This window comes from Oryctolagus cuniculus, chromosome 2, assembly GCF_964237555.1.
Source record: "Oryctolagus cuniculus chromosome 2, mOryCun1.1, whole genome shotgun sequence".
NCBI lineage: Eukaryota > Metazoa > Chordata > Mammalia > Lagomorpha > Leporidae > Oryctolagus > Oryctolagus cuniculus.
Genome location: NC_091433.1, coordinates 12473325 through 12495122, shown reverse-complemented (window position 1 = coordinate 12495122; position 21798 = coordinate 12473325). Strand labels below are relative to the sequence as shown.

At 43.3% G+C, this 21798-nt stretch overlaps 1 long non-coding RNA gene across 1 annotated transcript in view; it reads left to right on the top strand.

The window, feature by feature from the left end:
- The first annotated feature begins 714 nt into the window (after positions 1–714).
- The window catches only part of LOC127486441 (uncharacterized), a 303313-nt gene continuing 282229 nt past the window's right edge, over positions 715–21798 (top strand). The window contains exon 1 of the long non-coding RNA XR_007913142.2: positions 715–790. This is a non-coding gene — a long non-coding RNA (uncharacterized lncRNA). The remainder of the gene's footprint in view (positions 791–21798) is intronic.

Here is a 21798-nt window from a genome sequence, read left to right as displayed (position 1 = left end):
AGGCAATGTGTAGTTCTCTCTTGACTCAGACGTCTACTGTCAAGGTAGATGACAGTGGCTGATTTTCCTTCCTTGTCTTGGGGCCTCTGTCCTGCCATTCTCTGCCCCATGTGGCTTGCTGCCTTACCCTCCCATGAAGCTGCCTGTGGTTCCTTTGCAGGTTGAAAGTCTTTGGCTTCATAGCTCCTCTGTTGGCAAGAGTGGTCTCGCTCCACTGGCCAGTGCCTTCATGATGACTCAGGTCAGGTGGCTTTGCACAGTGTCCACTCTGCCCACTGCACCCCTTGGGCATTTTGCCCGTGGTGCTCTGATGTACAGGCCACTCCCAAGACAACCCTTTCTCTTGGCTCTGCCAACACTGACTGTTCCAGCATCCCCAGCCCTTGTACATCTTATCTGTCTCTATGCACTGAGAGAATGGGAAGCTCTCCCAAGAAATCTGTCGTCACTCTGTCCTCTCATCTCTACAGATTGGAGGTTGTGTTAAACTGTGGGTCACAGGACCAAGGACTGATTTTAGCTGTCCCTTACAAAGCCTTGAATAGGTGGTTGACATCTTTACATTTTTTGTTAGAGTTGGCTGGAGGTAGGGTGGGTTTTAGTTATGACCTGTTGTTGCTGGCTTTGGGATTCTCCCAAAATTCTAAGACAATATCAAACATTCCATTTGCTTTCTTCTTTCATTCTATGTAATCGTTTTATTTCCTGTTTGTCCAGAGTTCAGAGGCACTGGAGGGAGAGCCAAGTGCCCAGGTGTATGAGGAACCGATTAAAACACCAAAGACCCCAGGTAGAAATCCCAGTGCAGACTTTCATCACTCATTGTGATGCTTTCAGCCAGAGGCTGAATCCGAGGAAGCAGCCACTGCCCTGGTGCCCCATGGACAGGGCACCAGTTGAGATCAGGTGGATCTAGTTTATGTGGCATCATCTATTGAGTCCAGTTTTCTGGACTTTGGGGCTGGAGATGGAGAAGGGACTGGGTAGGGGGAGAAAAGTTTGGGTACTGAGTCAGAGCAGGAGTAACAGTTTTCAAGTTTTTCCTTTTTTCCTCATCTAGGAGGAGAACTTGACAGGTATGCCTGAAGAAGGTAAGGCTTCAGATAAAGAGACCTAAGAAGGAAGGCATTGGGACCGGGAATTCAAATGTGGGAAATACAGGATCAACCTGGGGTGGTGAGAGAGGGGCACAGGTGGCCCGGGAATTTTGTAATTCTCTTTGGAGATTGCAGTGCCTAGCTGAGCTCCAAGTTTGGGTTAGGGAAAGTGGCTTTGCCTTGTGGGTCCCACCTTGGAGAGCCTTTGTGCTTGCCTATGGTCAGGCCCGAAATGTCACAGATAGGTTTTTAACCAGGAGCTGGACTGTGTATTTATTGTCTTTCTCTTCTGGAATGAAATCCCCATGAAGATGAGGACCTTCTTATTGGTTCTCTGTGAGTTTCCCTGGTGCCGAGCAGTGCCTGGCATGTATGTGGTAAATATTTGAGATGTATGCAGTGAGTATATGGAGCAGGGTCAGGGCAGCTGGAGACAGATGCAAGACCCTGTGGTGCCCTTCATGGAGCTGCTTGATGGATGAAACCTGGGTCACAGCGTTTGACAGAGAGCACACATTCGACCAGCAAGAGGCATCACTGATCTTGTTAGAAGACAGAAAGATGATGATGAAGGCAGGAGAGGATTCAGAGTTGGGTATGGTTTGGAGTGGGCCTTTAGCCTAGAGGTTAAGATGCCCATGTCCAGCATCAGAGTATCTTACATTGGCTGCGGTTCCTGTTCCCTGCTTCCTGACTTTGTAGACCGTGGTGGGCAGCAGGAGATGGCTCAGATAATTGAGTTCCTACCACCCATGAAGGAGACCTAGATTGAGTTCCTGGCTTCCAGCTTCAGCCATGGCTCAGCCTTGGCTTATTCAGGTATTTGAGGAATAAGGCAGTGGATGGGAGCTCTCTCTTTCTCTTTGTCTCTTTTTGTTTCTCTGCCTCTCATGTAAATAAATAAAATAGAAATGAAGCAGGCATGGCTTGAGGTAGTGGGTCCATTATAGATGGGTTCTGGAGAGTGGAGCTTGGAAAACACCATTTGGCTGATAAACTTGACGTCAGACACCCACACTTCCTAGAGCCATCTGTCTTGCTATCTCTCGCTTCCCTGGTGGAGCATGAGGAGCATGCAAATGTCTGCGGGAAGCGCTCACAGCTCCCCACCAGCACCAAAGGGAGGCAAGAGGAGAGGCTGGTATTTTGGGGACTCAAATTCTGAATCTTATTTAGTCCTTTCCTTTTTCTGGCATAGATGTTTTATTCCCTTGGGCTGTAGATCAGTGCTTGTATTTTTTTCTCCTCCAAATCACTTTTACTCTCTTTCATCCTCTGTCACTGCTTCATGCTTCTACTGGATTTTCAGCTTCTGTTTATTGAATGAGGATGAGAGCATATTCAGGTTTGTACCAAATGCACAAAAGAAAAAGGAGATTTGCAAGTGCGTGACAATCATCACTGTATTCTAGGAAGCTTTGATCCACACCACTTGTGAGCCTTAATCCTCCCTTCCTTGACTGTGGGGAGCTGGTGCTCATTGTTTCCTAAACATTGAGCCATTTGAAGACAAATCAAGAAACACCACAGAATCCCTGTGTTAGAGAAGATCTCTCAAATGCCAACTGTATATTAAAGGAAAAACTTTTCTCTTGGGGAGATAAGTTTACAGTTTTGAAAATTTCTCAGTAGGCCTTTTAGTGGAAGCAGGTAAGCCCCCTCTTGTGTTGCCCTGCCCCATCCTAGGCACACATTGGCTGTGTGAAGAGGAGATCCATAGAGACTAAAATATACTCATATTTTGCACTGCAAAATAATGCAGAATTTTGAATATTCAGTGGTGGACAAAATATGAAGTTACCAGGGTGTAGGAGCCTATGCTAGGAGACATGAGGGAGCCAAGTGAGTTTACAGGTTGCCTGTGAAGAGAAGGGAGAAGCCACAAAGCTTTTGTGGCAGGGAGGGAAAAATATCTTTCCAGGGGTTCAAAATACTCTGTGCTTGAAATACCTCCTGGTACCCCAAAAACTTCAGTGGAAATCTGTGGCACAAAATTGTCTTATTTTAGTACCACTCTGGGGGAGTACATGCAGAGGGGTGTTGTGCAGAAGCATGGGTTCCAAACCCCAGAGACTGCATATGTAACATCCCTTTCGACCTGCCAGTATGGATTGTTTGGGACTTGGAATCAAGGAGTGACTTTAAACTGTCCATACTGCCTCTTCTTCCATTTCTCTGGGACATGTGATGCATGTTTTCAGGTGCATCTGGTAACCAGGTAGCCCATGTCTCATGGGTTTCCTTCACGTTCACCACTGGGAACATCACTCAGCATGGGAATGGGTCAATTAGATGTGGCTGATTTTTCATAAACATGCCACTTCCTTCGGCTGTGCTTGGTGTTCTAAATGATCACAGACCTATTTCCTGATAGACTTCTTGTCTGCCAGGGCTAGAAGCAACAGCAGTGATGGATTATCTAATCCTACAGTCTCATTTTGCAGAAGACCCTGAGCTTTGACTTGGCCAAGGTCACACAGCTGGTAAAAAGAAGGGGATTGAATTTAGCTTGTAATAAACATTTTTCACAGTTTCCTACTATAGACTTCTTATTTTCTGAGATATGGATGCATTTTGTAGCTCAACTGAAATCTTTTAATTTTGGCTTTAAAAATTGTATGCATATTCTTATAGAGAGTAGGCTGCTGTAAGGACAGCTGCTTGAACTGTAGCAGAGGCAGGGTTGCTTCCAAACATACAATCCACAATGCCCTCTAACAGAATGATCCCATCCCAAACTCCTGTAAGAACAGGTCTGCTATCATTTGCACCACATTCCCTCGTGGTACCTGCATCAATGAACTCTGCAAAGAACAAACAGTCCTGTACATCTATATTCAACAGAAATTATTTAAGATCTATTTCCAAGTGATTGTCATGAGCTAGGTTATTTCATATCAGTATTCCAGTTGAGAACTAGAAAAGCAAGCACACACATGCACATACATGTATGTGTGAAGGTGCTGGTTGGGTTCTCAAGGCTGGAGGAATCCGTGATTTCAGCCCTGCTGGACAAGGAAAGATAAAGTTTGAGGACCCTGCTGAGAGCAGCTTTCCTCTCATTCCTGATTGGCCACAAAGAAGCTGAGATTAGTGGAGCTTTGGCCATATCAGAGGCTGAGGTTTGGGCTAGGATCCTTTAGGGCTACACCCTAGGATGGTAGTTCTTCACTCTCAGTGGGGGCATTTGATGTTCTCTGGAAGCATTTTGGTTGCCACAACTGAGGTGTGTCCTACTGGCATCTAGTGGGTAGAGGCCAGAGATGCTGCTGAACACTCTACAGCTTCTGTCAGCAGGAATTTCTGGTCCAAAATGTCAGTAGTACTGAAGCTGAGAAACGCTAGTAAGAAATACTTAAGAGGAGAAAGGACAGGAAATAAACCAGCACCCCCAAAAACTGAAGCTTGTCTTCAGGTGATCTAAATCTGAAAATTTGATTGAGTTTTCAGCCCAACTTCCCAATAGAAGCCAGAGGAAACCCCATAGAACAGAAGAACTTTGTCAGGGCCTCAGATACACACTAACAGTCCCATGTAAAGTATGGGGTGGGTATAGGAATCAAAAATCAGAAGATCCTAAGTTTCTCACCTGATCCACTGTAAAAAGTTAGTGTATTATATATTATGCTTGTACTTTATATCATTCATATTTATTTGTTTATATGCCATAAGTAGGATATATTTATGTTAGACCTTAAAGTTAAGGATGTAATAACTGAAATGATGGTGGTTTTATTTGATTTATTATCTACCTATCACCTATCCATCATCTATCTATCCAGCTAGAGGAAGAAATGGAACACTTCATAGATCCAAAAGAATTCAGGAATCCAAAAGAAATAGAAAACAAATAGCAAGAAAGGAAATTAACCTCCACTAGTACAGTCCATAAAACCTGCTATTCCCATTGGGTGGCAAAGATTCTCAGATAAAGCACAAGAAACGAAACCCATGCAAAAGGCTGATTCTTTTCAATCACCTGAGTCTGAAGACCAAATCCTCATGGATGAATGGTGTTATTAATGACTAGCATTGTATGCAGCATTTCTCTTGTAAGCCTGTACATGTATTTTGTCATTTAAACCTTTAATATGGCTCTATTATTTTCACCTTCCTAGGGAAAGGAAACTAATAGGGAGCTTAAACAACCTGCTCCTTGTCCCATGGCCAACTGAGGACTTAACCCAGCCCTTCTGGCTCCAGAAGCCACATTTCTATCAATCTTCCTAAGTCTAGCTGAGACACTGGTTAGTGCTGTCCTGTGCTTTATGGCATCTGGGAACGTCTCAATGGATGGCATTTTGCCCACAAGCAATTAAGCAATATTTGCAGAACACATTCCCATATTATTCAGATAATATAACACCTCTTGCTACCCCTATACTCATTGTCATTCAAGATTCTTTAGTTGCAAGCCACAGGAATAGGCTCTTCTTGCCTTAAGTAAAAAAAAAAAAGATATTCACTAACATAATGTGAAACAGTTCATAGAATTGAACAAAAGTTTGGAAAAGTAGGCTCAGGAACCAAATTATTTCAGGAGGTGGGTGGCATGAGCTATGTGAAATCTCTGGTGAAACTGCACTGGGATGCAGGAGCTTCAACCATTTCAGTTTTTATTCAAGGTTCAAATTCTAGCGGTGGAGCATCTGATTGGCCTAACTTGGCTCAGATGCCCTCCCCAGTTAGGAGACACAGAACATTCCAAGTGACATTGCACCAGGTGTATTCACTAGAAAAGTAATAGCCAAAAAGGTGGACTAGATGCTGCACAGGCAAGAAGAGCATAAATTCACTACATCCTTTTAAAAAATTCCAAGTAACTAACCAATGATAATGGGATTGTTTTAGAAAGCAGATTTGATAGTGTATAGATGGGGACCAAAAGCCTGGGAAGAATTCTAAAAAAATAATTTTCTTTGAGTTGTAAGACTAGGGTTGGCTGCCACTTTGCCTATTGTTTTATTTCCCCATAGTATACATTTATGATTTTTTGATAGAATATCTTTCAAGATAAGAGGAATAAGTGAGGGTCTGTGGATATAATCACTATCTTTATAACAGGAATATATATACACCTCTTAAAATGCAAAAAACTGTCTTGTATATTTATTTTAAATTAATTTTTAACTTTTATTTAATATAAATTTCCAAAGCACAGCTTTTGGATTACAGTGGCTTTTTCCCCACCATAACTTCCCTCCCACCCACAACCATCCTATCTCCCTCTCCCTCTCCCATTCCCATCAAGATTCATTTTCAATTATCTTTATATACAGGAGATCAATTTAGTATACATTAAGTAAAGATTTCAATAGTTTGCACCCACACAGAAACACAAAGTGTAAAGTACTGTTTGAGTACTAGTTATAGCACTACTTCACATTGGACAACACAGAGATCCTACATGGGGAGTAAGTGCACAGGAACACCTATTGTTGATTGAACAATTAACACTCTTGTTTATGGTGTCAGTGATCACCCTAGGCTCTAGTCATGAGTTGCCAAGGCTATGGAAGCCTTTTGAGTTCGCCAACTCTGATATTATTCAGACAGGGTCATAGTCAAAGTGGAAGTTCTCTCCTCCTTTCAGAGAAAGGTACCTCCTTCTTTGATGGCCGGTTCTTTCCACTGGGATCTCATTTGCAGAGATCTTTCATTTAGGTCTTTTCTTTGCCAGAGTGTCTTGGATTTCCATGCCTAAAATACTCTCATGGGCTTTTCAGCCGGATCCGACTGCCTTAAAGGCTGATTCTGAGGCCAGAGTGCTGTTTAACATCTGCCATTCTATGAGTCTGCTGTGTATCCCGCTTCCCATGTTAGGCTGTTCTCACCTTTTTAATTCTATCAGTTAGTATTCTTGTTTATGTGATCCTTTGACTCTTAATCCTATCATTATGATCACTTGTGAACTGAAATTGATCACTTGGACTAGTGAGAGGGCATTGGTACAACCATCTTGATGGGATTGAATTGGAATCTCCTGGCACATCTCTAACTCTACCATTCGGGGCCAGTCTGATTGAGCATGTGCCAAACTGTACATCTCCTCCCTCTCTTATTCCCACTCTTATGTTTAACAGGGATCACTTTTCAGTTAAATTTAAACACCTAAGAATAATTGTGTTTTAATTAAAGAGTTCAACCAATAGTATCAAGTAGAATAAAAAAATACTAAAAGGGATAAAGTATTAAGTTGTTCCTTGACAGTCAGGACAAGGGCTGATCAAATCACTGTTCCTCATACTGTCCATTTCACTTCAAAAGGTTTCCTTTTTGGTGCTCGGTTAGTTGTCACCGATCAGGGACAACATATGATATTTGTCCCTTTGGGACTGGCTTATTTCACTCAGCATGATGTGTTCCAGATTCCTCCATTATGTTGCAAATGACTTGATTTCATTTTTTACTGCTGTATAGTATTCTGTAGAGTATATATCCCATAATTTCTTTATCCAGTCTACTGTTGATGGGCATTTAGGTTGATTCTAGGTCTTAGCTATTGTGAATTGAGCTGCAATAAACATTAAGGTGCAGACCACTTTTTTGTTTGCCTTTATCTGTTTCATAGTTTGCAAATATTTTTTTCCCATTCTTTTGGTAGCCTCTACACTTTCCTGACTGTTTTTTTTTTAAGTACAGAAACTTTGCAATTTGATGTAATCCCAATTGTTAATTTTGGCTTCCACTGCCTGTGCCTCTGGGCTCTTTTCCAAGAAGTCTTTGCCTGTGCCTATATCTTGCAGGATTTCTCCAGTGTTCTCTAATAACTTGATGGTTTCGGGTCATAGATTTAGATCTTTAATCCATGTTGTGTGGATTTTTGTGTAAGGTTTAAGGTAGGGGTCTTGCTTCATGCTTATGCACATGGAAATCCAGTTTTAATTATTTCTCTTCTCCTAATAGTTTTGGGTCTGGTTTGCTGCAGTTTTTCTAGATCCTTGCGATGTGTTGAAAGCTCATTTATTTGGCGCTTTTCCCATTTCTTGATGTAGGCACCTATTGCTATAATCTTTCCTCTTAACACTGCTTTTGCTGTATCCCATAAGTCTTGGTATGTTGTGTTGTTATCCTCATTTATTTCCAGAAAGTTTTTGATTTCTCTTTTGATTTCTTCTATGACCCAGTGTTCACTCAGTAGCATGTTGTTCAGTCTCCATGTGTTTGCATATGCTCTAGGGATTCCTGAGTTGCTAATTTACAGCTTTATTCCACTGTGGTCTGAGACGCTGCATTTTATGATTCCAATTCTTTTGAATTTGCTGAGACTTGCTTTATGGCCTAATATGTGCTCAATCCTAGAGTAGGTTCTATGTACTACTGAGAAGAATGTAAGTTCTTTAAGTGTAGGATGAAAAGTTCTGTAGATATCTGTTAGATCCATTTGGGCTAATAGTGTCGATCTTCTGTCCGGTTGATCTATTTCTGAAAGTGGATTATTGAAGTCAACCAATACTATTGTATTGGAATCTAAGTCTCCCTTTAAGTCCCTTAACATATCTTTTAAATAAATCTATGCTCTGTAATTAGGTGCATTTACATTTGTAATAGTTACATCTCCCTCTTGAATTGATCCCTTAATTGTTATATAGTGTTCCTCTTTGTCTCTCTTAACAGTTTTTGTGTTAAAGTTTATTTTGTCTGATATTAAGATGGCTACGCCAGCTCTTTTTTGGTTTCTGCTGGCATGGAATATGTTTTTCCAACCTTTCACTTTCAGTCTGCATGCATCTTTCCTGGAAAAATGTGTTTCTTGTAAGCAGCAAATAGATGGGTTTTGTTCCTTAATCCATTTGGCCAGTCAGTGTCTTTTAACTGGAGAGTTGAGGCCATTAACATTCAATGTGACTATTGATAAGTAGTAACTTTGCCCTGCCATTTTCCCAAAGATTTTCTAATATATGCTTTGAACTTCGTGTGATCTTTTACTGTGAGGTTTTCTTCCTTTACCTTTTTTCATATTGATGACTGTGTTTCTGTGTTTCTGTGTGTAACACATCTTTAAGCATCTTTTGCAGGGCTGGATGAGTGGCGACAAATTCTTTCAATTTCTGTTTGCTATGAAAAGTCTTTATTTCACCTTCATTCACTAATGAGAGCTTTGTAGGATATAATATTCTTGGCTGGCAGTTTTTTTCTCTTTGTACCTGGGCTATATCTCACCATTCCCTCCTAGCCTGTAGGGTTTCTGATGAGAAGTCTGCTGTGAATTTCATTGGAGATCCTCTGAGAGTAATCTGAGGTTTCTCTCCTGCACATTTTAGGATCTTTTCTTTGTGTTTCACTGTGGGGAGTTTGATTACAATGTGTTGTGGTGAGGATCTCTTTTGGTCATGTTTATTAGGGGTTCTATGAGCTTCCTGTCCTTGGATGTCTCTGTCCTTCTCCAAACCCAGGAAGTTTTCTGCTAGTACCTCACTAAAAAGACCTAATCATTTCTCTCTCTCCATGTCTTCAGGAACTCCTAGAACCCGAATGTTGTGTGTTTTTTTTTTTTAATAGTATCCTGTAGGTTCCCAACAATATTTTTTAGATTTCTAATTTCCTCTTCTTTTCTTTGGTTTGACTGTTTTCTTTCCTGTGCTCTGTCTCCTAAGTCTTATATTCTCTCTTCTGCTTCACTCATTCTGTTTTTAAGGCTCTCAAATGCATTTGTCATTTGTTTCATTGAATTCTTCATTTGATTTTGATTTCTCTTCAATATCACAATTTCATGTTCTACTAGACTCTTCATCTCATTTTGATTCCTCCTTAAGATTTCATTTTCTTTTCTTTTCTTTCTTTTTGACAGGCAGAGTAGACAGAGAGAGAGAGAGACAGAGAGAAAGGTCTTCTTTTGCCATTGGTTCACCCTCCAATGGCCACCATGGCTCATGTGCTGCGGCCAGCACACCACGCTGATCTGATAGCAGGAGCCAGGTTCTTTTCCTGGTCTTCCATGGGGGCCCAAGCACTTGGACCATCCTCCATTGCCTTCCCAGGCCACAGCAGAAAGCTGGCCTGGAAGAGGGGCAACTGGGACAGAATCTGTTGCCCCAACTGGGACTAGAACCCGATGTGCCAGCACTGCAGGCAGAGGATAAACCTATTTAGCTGCGGCACTGGCCAGATTTCATTTTCATGAGAGAAATTTTCTATCCTGTCCAGTAAGGATTTCTGTAGTTCATGAATTTGTTTTTGAAAACTTCTAAGTGTTCTTATCATAATTTTTCTAAATCTGTATCTTGCATTTCTTCTATCTCATCATCTTCATAATCTTGAAATGGGGTGTCATGTTCATTTGGGGGCGTCATAATGTCTTCCTTGTTCTTGTGTCCTTGGTTTCTTCATTTATTGCTTGGCATTGTGGAGATATTCTTTGGTTTATTCTTTTTTTCATTGGTGTGGTGGCTTTTCTTATTACACTATGACTCTAGATTAAGTGGACATTCTGCTTTTGGTGAATATTTAGAGGCTTGTGGTGGGTGTGTGGCCAGAGAGCTCTGTTCAGTTCTTCAGGGTTAAGGATGTGCCAAAAGTGACACACCCAGGTTTGGCGTGGTAAATCTCTCTCTCTCTCTCTCTTTTTTTTTTTTATTCAGAAAGGAAGTAATTCCGGAGAGCTGAGCTGTTCTCCTTGAAGGCAATCAGTGCCTGAGCATTAGCCCCAGTGGGTATAATATTCGTCTGCTCTGTCCCAAGGACCACACAAAGGATCTGTTCAGTCCTGGGTGTGAGCTCAGATTCCCCTAAAATCTCCAACCAGGTTGCAAATGTTACCAAGTTTGTGGCATCTCCCACTGAGAGTACATCTCAGGCACTCCATGTGTTCTCCCACACATCCTCTGTTTTTTTCACAGTCCCAGTTCATAAGCTCCACACGTTCACTAGGTCTTAAACTCCTGTTATTTCTCCCCACCAGAGTCAGGTTTTTCTGTTTTGTTGAGGGCAGGCGCAGCCCTGACCTGTGCAGCTGTTACGTATGTCCAAAATGGCGCCTGTTCTTTGTCTTGCTCGCCTTTGTAAGGTGAGTGGAGAGAGAGTCGTGTCCATACCGGTCCCTCTAGTTAGGCTGGTGAACTTTCTACCATGGGGCTTCTAGCCTCATTCCCTCTAGGCTCTTCCTCCACTTTTCTGCCAGTGTCTCGGGCTACTGCAGTTTCACCTCACCTCCCTTTCCAGCGCTGGTGTGAAGACATGGTGGCTGGGGTCCTGAGCCATGGGTGCCTGTGCCCTCCACGTAGGTCCACCATGTCCCACTAGTTTCAGAAGAGTTTCCTCTGCAGTTTTTTTCATAATTCTTCCCTGAAACTAGAGTATCTCCACTTTTATTGAACTATCTTTTCCTGGACTATCAGTGCGCTCCCTCCCTATTCTGCCATCTTGGAGCCTCTCCACCTCTGGATATTTATTGAACTGTAAACAGGAACAACAGAAAAAGATAATAAATAAATGAAGAGAAAATGACAAACACCTCAGTTTGAAGGCAACTTGTGCTCAGGGGTCAGTGACGGAAGGAAGCAGTAGTTTTCCTCCATTTCCTGCCTGAGCAAGCCTTTTGCACTTTGATGTTTGTCTCACCAACAAGGTGTTTCATTATTTCTCCATATAAATAACCAGTTGTATGAGGAGATGCTGGTGAAGACGCAGCCTCGCCCAGATATGTCTCAGTGAAATGGCCTTTCTGTGCCATGAAAGAGTAGTGAGGCTAATGAGAATGGTTGGATGAGAAGATCCTTCTTTCAGAGATTCGGGGGAAAAAGGCTGTTTGCCCTGCAGGGATCACAGAACACGTTTTTTTCCTAATCAGTATGTCACTTCACCTCTGTTTGGGAGAAACATCGTCTAATTCCAAGCCTAAGGCTGGGTTATCAGATGCACTGCCTTCTGCCGACCCTTTTCTTGGTGTCTTGCTCCAGCTTTCATGATCACGTTTCCCTGCTCCCCTGGACCAGCTGAGAAAGAAGTTATGAGAGCTCTCCATCATTGGGCCCTCTCTCAGGTCCTTCCTCCTTGGGAGCTTTCTGTTTTTGGTCCTTTTTCTCTTTCTTTCAACGTTTTTCTTCTTCCCTCCACAATCTTTCTGTCTCTGGAGGTTTCTGTTAGTGCCCCTGAGCCTCTCCCTTTATTTAGTTGTCAAAACCCATTCTGGGATTCTATTTTAGTCCATCCATTTATTCAGCCAACCACAGTTGAAACCAGGAAGTTGATTCAGTCCCGGCACTGGGGACCCAGCTCTGCTTCTGCCCTGTGCTATTTTGTTGTGGGGTGTTATTTGCCATTTCCCATGATGCTCCAGGACAACTGCCTGTTCCAATCTTGGATTGTGCTTTCTCTCCTCCTGCCAATGGGCCCTGCTTCCAAAACCCAGATTAGAAAAGATGGGACATTAAAAAAAAGAGTTTGTGCTATCTTGGCATTTCCTGTTCCAATAGCAGATTTCTTATGTTTTGAGGATTGCAGAGTGAGACGCAAATTGTTAAGTGGAAAAGGGTCTGGGGAGAAATAAGAGCTCTCTCCTCTAAATCCTCTTACTGCTGTTTGTACCTTGTTACTCTATACTGAAGGGGTCTGTTCTATGCCCAGGCTGTGACCCTAGGCAGAGTGCTAGTGGAGGCAGGGACCCTGTCTCCCATGCCTTGGAACCACAAAGTGTTCAGCAAATGCATGGATGTAAGCTCTCTTTAGCCCATGGAAGTACTTGTTTTTAAGCCCAGCCACTCCCTGAATATTGGGGGAAGTAGGGAAGGAGTGTTCAAAAAGTTCATGGAAAACACTATGAAAAACACAGAGTTCAAAATTTTTTTCGCCAAAATAAACTTATGTTCTAATTCCATTTTTCACAAACTTTTTGAAATATCCTAATGGGTCCTCAGATCCTATTTGGTGTCTCCTGATCCATGCTGAGATGCGGGGGAGGCAAACAGGAGGACAGGCAGTGAGAGAGAAGGCAGAGGCAGTGCCTGCCCCATGAAGTTGGAATCCAAATGATCGCTGCTAAAACCAACCCAGGGTGAGGGGATCCCTCTAGTGCCTACGTTCCTAGAGGACTTGAGTGATTCCTCAATCTCTCCACTGTCATGGATGGATAAAAATGATCATAATGGCACCAAGAACAGCTAATAGGTTATACTACATTGCGAAGTTCTAAATTTTTGTAATAACTCATTTCATTCTCCTAACAATCCTAAAATTCTGTGTCCTATCATTATCACGCCCATTTTACAGATAAGGAAATGGAGGCTGAGTGACTTTACCCAAGATGTCATAGCTAGTTAGTAAAAAAGAAATCATGAAACCAGCGATTAAAAAATAATAAAGCCTCAAATTTAACAGAGTTTAAGCAAAAAAGTGATTCATGATTTAGGCAGCTCTCAGAGCCAGAAAAGGTTAAAAGAGCTCTGCTCAGTCCTATGGACAGTGGTTATTTATAGATAGGAAAAGGCCAAAGAAGGCATAAACAAAGAACAAAAAGCAGCTTGGTCATTTCAAAGTACTTCCTGTGTAAAGGTTAAAGCAGAGGGGACTTCCTGTTTGGGTACTTGGTATCTCTCTCCCAATTTCTCAGAAGCTGAGATAAACAGCTTGGTTTCCAGTTGGTACTGCGAACCTTTAGCATGAGTGACTCCTTTTGCTTTGGTTTTTGGGTTCTAGTGCAGGAGCTCAGTGCAAAACAATGTCCTCTCAAACATTTCATTTAATTCCAGGCAGGCTAGTGCTCTGGGACTTGGCCTCTTAACCACCACACACTCTGGTGATTCCCTCGTGTCTTCCTCTAGGACAGAGTTGTCTACCTGGGGTCAACCAACTGCAGCCTCCCTGGGATGCCCACACACCCTGAAGTTTGGGGACCTTTGTGCTCCCCTAGAGTCATCTAGAAATGCCCAAGGGAGAAACTGAGCAAATGCTTGTGGAGCTGGAGGGAGGGAGGGAAGCAATGCGGGAGACCCCCATGCTCTCCACTCTCCTCTCCAGCTACCTCTCCTCTCTTAGCAAACAGCACTTCCCTCCAAGCAACCCACGAACCCGTAAGAATTCCTGGAACTGCCTCTCCCACAGCACCTGGAGTCAGAGGCTTGTTCCTCTGGGCAGCTAATGCTGCTCAAGTCCTCTCCTACTAGGGACAACCACTGCCCACATTAGGGTCCTCTCACTCCTCTGTTGGCCACAAAGCAGTGTCCTAACCACCTGTCAGTTACACTGATGTCGGATTCAGTGCTTCTCTAACTCATTCAGGCACAGACATCTGGGCTCCCATCCTGATTCAGAATGGTGTCTGGAGTGGGGGTGTCTGGAGTGTTTCCTTAGGGAAACAATGTGCTAATCTCTTCTCTGCACAGCCTCTACGGAACAGGCCTGCAACCAGGAAACTCCCATGCTTTGACCTCTGCCATGCCTCTCTGTTGCCCTAGGGAGGAAGTCCAAACTACCTTGCATGGGAGACAGCTCACCTCCCTAGCCTCATCTTTCCTCGTAAGCTACATTGCTGCAGCACAGGGCTTCTCTTAGCACTAAATCTGAAGCCACCAAGACATGCTGGTTCTCACCTCTCCCACAGTGCTGGGTATACCATCCTAGGCTGCAGTCAGCATTGTAGGATTACAGTTGATATCCAAGGAAGCACTATTGGAGGCAGAGTCTGAACCACTCTTCCTTTAGACTCTAGCTGTGAAAGTCCCCTGCATGGCTTGGCTGCAATTGACTCCCACGTGCAGTTAGCTGGTTATTCTTGGGCCTCATGCTCCTTTTCACCTGGGCTGTGCTAACCCCTTCCCCCTGTCTCCTGTCCTGGCCCTTCACTCTTTGGAGACTTTGTACATATGCACACATGGTCATGTGAGACAGATTAAGTGTCAGCTTTGTGTGGGGGCAGCTTCCTTCAGGAGACTGCTGCTAATGACACTATTGATCTGATGAGTACTCTTGCCTGGATAGAATCAGCATCCTGGGCTCCAGTTTCTTCCAGGGTGAAAGTCACTGCTAATTGCCCAAGCATTTACTGTCAATGTCCTTTTTTTTTTTTTTTTTTTTTTTTTTGCCAAACCAATGGGAGTCAAGAATGCAGAATTAGAAAATAGGATGCACAGTGCATTTGATTTAGAAACTGTAATAGCAGTGTTGCATCTTAACTTATTCTTATCTTAAAATCCAGGGAAATATCCTACTCTTCGGAATGGAATTAAAGTTCCTAAAGAAATGTGAATGCGCTCATCGATTAATTTCTTACAGCTGTCACCCACCCCATTCCACTGTGCTTTGTAGCTCTCCCCAAGCCACTGAGCCTGTGTTAGGTTTTCTTGGAGACTCCTTCTCCTTCTTCCATGAAGAAAGAACTTGAGCACACATGAATTCTGAAGACTTGTCCTGCAAAGTCCCGAGTCCTGTCATTATGGGAATTTTGACTGTTTCTAATTAACCTTGACCTTGTTCTCTCAGCAGCCTCAGGCTATACCTAAGCCCTGAGCTAAAAAAATACAGGATGTATCCCAGCTGGATCAGAGGAGAGGCGTGGGTGCTTACGAAAATCAGCTGGGATTTAGCAAATATTTGCCGAGCCCTCCCTTTCTCCATATGCCATTTCTTGTGTTGGATTCACTGACAAATATGGATTCTACCTTATTTCCTGTCTTTTACCAAGATGGCTATGTTGAATAAGTAAATAAATAAGGAAATTAAATGGATAACTAAGTCCCATTGCTGCTAACCCTTCATAATCAGGTCTCAATTGTTACATTTTTATTGAATTTGTTTGATTTAGTGTCTTGGGTCTGGTTGTCTCTGATCTCACAATTGAAAAAATGCTTTTGGATTGAAGACATATCATAAGAAGATCTTTTATGTCAAAATCTGAAGACTAAAGGAAGAAGCCCAGATAACAGAGATTCTAGATTCACCTGCAGCACTCAGCTCAAGCTCCCTGTAAGCCAGCTGTGTATAAGACTTTCATGTCACACAGTAGAGCTCTTTAGGGACAGGGACAAGGCCACATACTCTTTGGTGTCCTTCTGTTCTGGTTCATTCCTGGACAGCTATTATTACTGTAACAGCTTTATTGGGGTACAACTGATAGACAACAAACTATACATATGCAGACAATTTGATGAGTTTGGAGCCAGAGAAGTTTTTTTTAAAGATTTATTTATTATTTATTTGAAAGTTAGATAGAAAGAGAGAGATCTTCCATCTATTGGTTCACTCCCCAGATGGCTGCAACTGCCAGAGCTGGACCAAGCTGAAGCCATGAGCCAGAAGCTTCATCCAAGTGTCCACATGAATGGCAGGGGCCCAAACCCTTCAGCCATTTTCCACTGCTTTTTCCAGGCTACTAGGAAAGTTGGATTAGAAATAGAACAGCTTGGACAGGAATAGGTGTCCATATGGGATGCCAGAGCTGCAGCAGGCAGCTTTACCCACTATACCACAATGATGGCTCCACCAAAGTAGTTCTTGATGACTGGAGAAGCATGAAGATAGGACCCAGGTGTCAGTGTGTCATCACCCCAGGGAGGCTGTCATCAGTGGATCCAGAGCAGAGAAGCCTGCCCTAGAGATAAGCACTTAGGAATCATCAGAGAGAATGAGGGGGGTGAAGAAACCAGTTCTGCAGATTCATGATTGAGATGTAACACATGTGGAATACAAAAATGTATTGTCCTTTTAGCCTTTATGTTCCTCCAACAGACTTCAGGGGGAAGCCTTGCATGTCATTTGTCTCTAACCCTTGCACTCAGCCCAGTACTTGGCAAAAACTTAATGCATAACAAGGGAATTATTCAAAGTAATAATGCAGCTTACAACTTGGCAGAAGAGGGATGTTGCAGAGTTACTTTTCTAGGCAGGTAGAGGAGACTTTCCACCATGATGACGTGGGATGTCCAAAAAGGAGAGTGTGGTAGTTGCTGTGGGAAGAGTTCAGGGAAAACTTCTGGTTGGAGGCAGAATTTGAGCCAAGACTTGAAGTCATTTGCATATGAACCTAGCTAATAGATAAGTGGATAAAAGATTCACATATATTTTAATAAGGGATTAAAAATGCATTTAAATTTAATGTGAATAATATTAAATGTGCATTGTTTGCCTGGCCAAATGAATCTAATGGGAGTAGTGTCAAGAATCGCTATGTGCTATTGAGGCAACACTTATTCCTGAAGCTCTTTTCTAATCATTGAAAACTCAGCACTGCATCTTTGGATATAGAAAAATATGGGTAAAGCCTACCTTGCGATAATGAGGATATCCTGAAAATACCAAGACTTAAGGGAAGCAGAAGTTTATCGCTCTCTTATGTGACATTTCCAAGGTGAGTGATTGAGGCTGGCACATTGTCCCAGCTGCATATGACTGTCCACAGACCAAGTTTCCTTCCTTTTGTCCTATGACTCTGCCATTCATTAGGGCTTCGTCTTTTCATGCTGTGATGCAGCTCTATGAAAGGAACTGGAGGATCTGGAGGACAAGAAGTTTGGAGATAATGTAGAGCTTCCTCATGTCATTGCCATTCATATGCCATCAGTCCAATTTTAATTGTGTACTTAGGATGCAGAGCTAGCTACAAAGGAGCCTGGGAAATATACAGCTTCAATTCTATTACTAAGGAAGAGGGAAGAAATAGCTTTTGGTGGATAGTCATAGTGTGTGCTGAAGGACAACTGTATTAAACAACCAGCCATTTGCAAGCATAACTGGGGAGTTTTGACAAATACCTCATCAGTCATTTATTTCAGGTTTGAGCAATAAGCGTTGTAAATCACCAGGGTGGTAGAAATTCAGAGGAATTGTCTAGTCCACTGTGAGGTGAGGAGGTTCTAGTCTCGCTCTCTCAGGAGCCATTCATAATTACCCCTTTTCTCTCCTTTCCTTCTCTCTTTGTTGATTTGCATCTTGTTGCTTTCCTCAAGATTCTTCTCCCGGTGTCTTCCTATAAACTTGGTTTGTCAATCATTCTCTGCACCCGCCTGGGAAAGTATATAGGACAGGGTGAAGTGTCGCTCCCCCTCTTTGTGGAGGAACGACACAGGACCCTGCGCTGTTCTTTTGTCTGCTCGGCCCTCCCCGGGTTTGCTGCTGGTTCTTCCCGGGTTGGCTACTGTCCCTTCCACCTCCGTGGAAGGGCGGTTCCCCCTGGCCACATTCCCCACTTCCGCAGGGGAGCGGCACTCCGCTGGCCGGCTCTCTCGGGGGCTGCACAGGTGCTCCCCTAGATGTTCCCCTTAGATGTTCCTGGTGCATGCCGTCTCTCTCCTCCTTTATAGTCCTCCTCTGCCAATCCGTGCTCGGCTGCCCACACGCCGAGTACGCTGCTCTCCTCCAATCAGGAGCAGGTCCTACAGTTTATTGGCTGAACTGGAGGCAGCTGTGTAGAAACTGTTTTCTTCTCTCCCAACGCCATATTGTGGGAGAGCAGATGCATAGAATAAGTCTTAATTCCAGTAACTTAGTCTAAGTCCGGGTTGCTCCCCACAGTGAAGGACTTTGCATTCTAAGATTAGAGGAGGAAAAAGGGAAAGAATTATTAGCAAAATTTGGCCTGAGGACAGAGGACCTGAAAGATGCCTAACCTCTGGCACTGCAAGGTCCAATTCCTGCTCTGTATTATGTATTAATATTGTGGGTCTTTCTCCTCAGTTGTACAGCACAGTGTTCTCTCACAGACTTAGTCTCTGGAGGTAGCAGAGAATAGGTGATGTAGAAGGGAGAGAAATGCCCATCCTATGTGATATGAAGAACAGATGAATGAAAGAGGGAGGGAGTGGGTGAGTGAGTGAATGCATCCATGAACGTTTTGGCTTATCTCAGTTTCCCTGTTGTGCAGGAATACAGCAGGATGTAGGTCAGATGTGGTCTCTGCCGTATAGCTTTACAGTATGGTGGTGGAAAGAATTCCTGTATCAGTCATTCTGAATGGAGTCAGTTTCAGAAGCATAGAAGTACATGAGGCTTTGATACCTTTCATTGGATGACAGAGGTTGGCATGTGGGGTAAGCAAAGGCTTATCTTGTCAAGTGAGGTTCAGGCTAAGATTTAAATGACAAAAAAGAGTTAAACAGAAGAGGAGAGGGTGAGTAATTGGGGTGGGGGTATGGGCTGGGAGAAGAACATTCTAGGAAAGGAGGAAAGCACTTTTGGGGCCCTGAGGCAGGAAAGGGTACGGCCCCTTAATGGAACTGAGAGAGGTTCACTGTGGCCAGGGAGAGGAAATGATGGGATGAGGGCAGGATGGTTCCTGGGCCATATAGCTCTCCCCAAGGAGCTTGAACTTGATTCTGAGGGCAAGATGGAAAGATTGAAGAATTTTAAGTATGCATGTGGTATGAATATATTTGCACTTTAAAAGATCCATCTGGGATCAGAGTGGAGAATAAATTGGTAGAGAAAGGGAAAGTGGGCAAACCAGGAAACTATTGATTTGCTCTCAGGAGAGAGAGGCTGGCAGTGGGTAAGGGGTCTGAGAAAGGAGGGTGGGGTCAGGGACCCTTAAGTTCTATCTAAATGGTGCATAACAGGTTTAGAGAGATGAAAAACAGGGATTTGTTCAAAGAATCTAGTTCACAGAGACATGGAGACACCATTGGGGTGTAGATGATGTCTTCCCTCTCCCTCTCAACCAGCAATTGGTGAGATAAAACTGCTTGTGTCAACCAGCGGCAATGGGTTGTTACAGAGGAGGAAACTGAGGCCATGTGGGGTTCAAGAATTAGCACAGTATGAAATAGATGAAGGTGACTGACCTGGACTCAAACTAAGGCAGGTAGACTTAAAACGCTCACATCTTCTCCATTACAGAGATGTCGGGAAATAGTCATGATGCATGTGCTGCTTCTGAGTCTGCTGTGCATGACCCTCTTTTGCACTGTGAAGGTCAACTTACACCCTAAGAGCTCAAGGCGCCTTGTCTCTGAGTTACAAAGCACAGGCCTCTCCTACAGACTTACTCTCTATATGTTCCATATGTGCAGAGGAAACGTGATAGAAAGAGGAGAGAAAGTCATACCCAACCGTAGTGGAAACTGAGGCTGTTCTGGGGTTTGGAGAGGGAAAAGAAAAATTAGGGGTTGAGGGAATGTTGATAAGAGGGTCTGAGGGGGAGTCTGATCTGAGCCCAGAGAACAATGACCGTTCCCGTTGCCCAGTGCCTCCGTGACCCAAACACATGGCAATGTAGAAAGAGCAGGAATTTGAATCCAACAGTTTTGGGTGTGAATCTCTCCTCTATGGATTCATACTTGAGGTATGCAGCCATTTAGATAAACTTTGAGCCCCAATTTCTTTGTCTGAAAAATGGGAATAATAATATCTATATTGTAGCTTTAGGAGATGCTTAATGAAGATTATCTATGGAAAGAGCTGATTGAGGCCCTAGGTACGCAGTCAGTATGCAAAGCAGGGTGGTTATAAAAAACATGTTAATAATGTTTAGGAATGGCCAGTTTTCTTTTTCTTTTCTTTTTTTAAAGATTTATTTTATTTGAAAGACAGAGTTACAGAGAGAGGTAGAGACAGAGTGAGAGGTCTTCCATCTGCTGGTTCACTCCCCAGATGGCCACAATGGCTGGAGCTGCACTGATCTGAAGCCAAGAACCAGGAGCTTCCTCTGGGTCTCCCACTTGGGTGCAGGGGCCCAAGGACTTGGGCCATCTTCTGCTGCTATCTCAGGCCATGGCAGAGAGCTGGATTGGAAGAGGAGCAGCCAGGACTAGAATTGGTGCCTATATGGGATGCTGGCGCTTCAGGCCAGGGCACCCACTGCGCCATAGCACCAGCCCCTGGGATGGCCAGTTTTCATGTGTTTCTATGTATTTGTGGAAGGTGACTTTGCTCACTAGGTGATTTACTGGCTTGCAAGTGATCAGATTTTTTTATAATCTTCCTTTTCTTCTTCCCACCATGACTGGGGAGATATTCCCCAAATGGAGCTAGAAAATACCTTTATGTAGCACAGTTAAGGAGACCATTGTACCATTAAATGTCTCTCTCTCTTATTCTACCCAAGATGTTGGGTGTTCATTGCTACTTGTTATGTATTATTATAAATTGACACAGATGACAAGCATAGACCCAAAGAATACATATAGTGGTTACCAGTTTGTTACTTAAAATCATATTGAGAAATAATAAGAACAAATGTCAGTTTGATGGAATTAAGCTTGCATTTCTCATTGGTCCAGTGTTGCTGGTTGCCTAGCAAGGTGTAGGTGGGTTGCATGTATGCTGGGTTCCCAAGATGATTAAAACTAGAGGAGACCAATTCTAGTGGGAGAGGCAAGGGATATAGGAAGCTGATCTTGGTTGAGTGGGGAAGTTGAAATAAGAGTCATTGCATTTAACTTCAGGCCTCAGGCTGTGAAACATTTGTGTCCCTGAGTAGGTGGCTTAATGTATCTGAGCATAAATACATGATATAGATAGTAGAGAAGAGGAAGCCTGAGGGAGGGCAGGGGAAATGTACTGTCTCATTGAACCTAAGTGTTTTCTACGTCTCAGAATCTTACTTGCTTCAACATCCCAGAGAAAGCAAGGTTTTGTGATTTCCAAGATGTTTGATCTGCTGTAATCAGCTAGGGTTTGAGACTGTGTCTTTCAGTGTTCACAGCCAGAGTTCTAGGTTTCATTTGCTGAACCATTTCATGCATTCTCATTCTGGTGTGTCTATTCACGACCTCCTAGCCATGCTGCAGCTGACTGAATGTTGGTGTGCCTCATTGGATGAAGCCTCAATCACCAA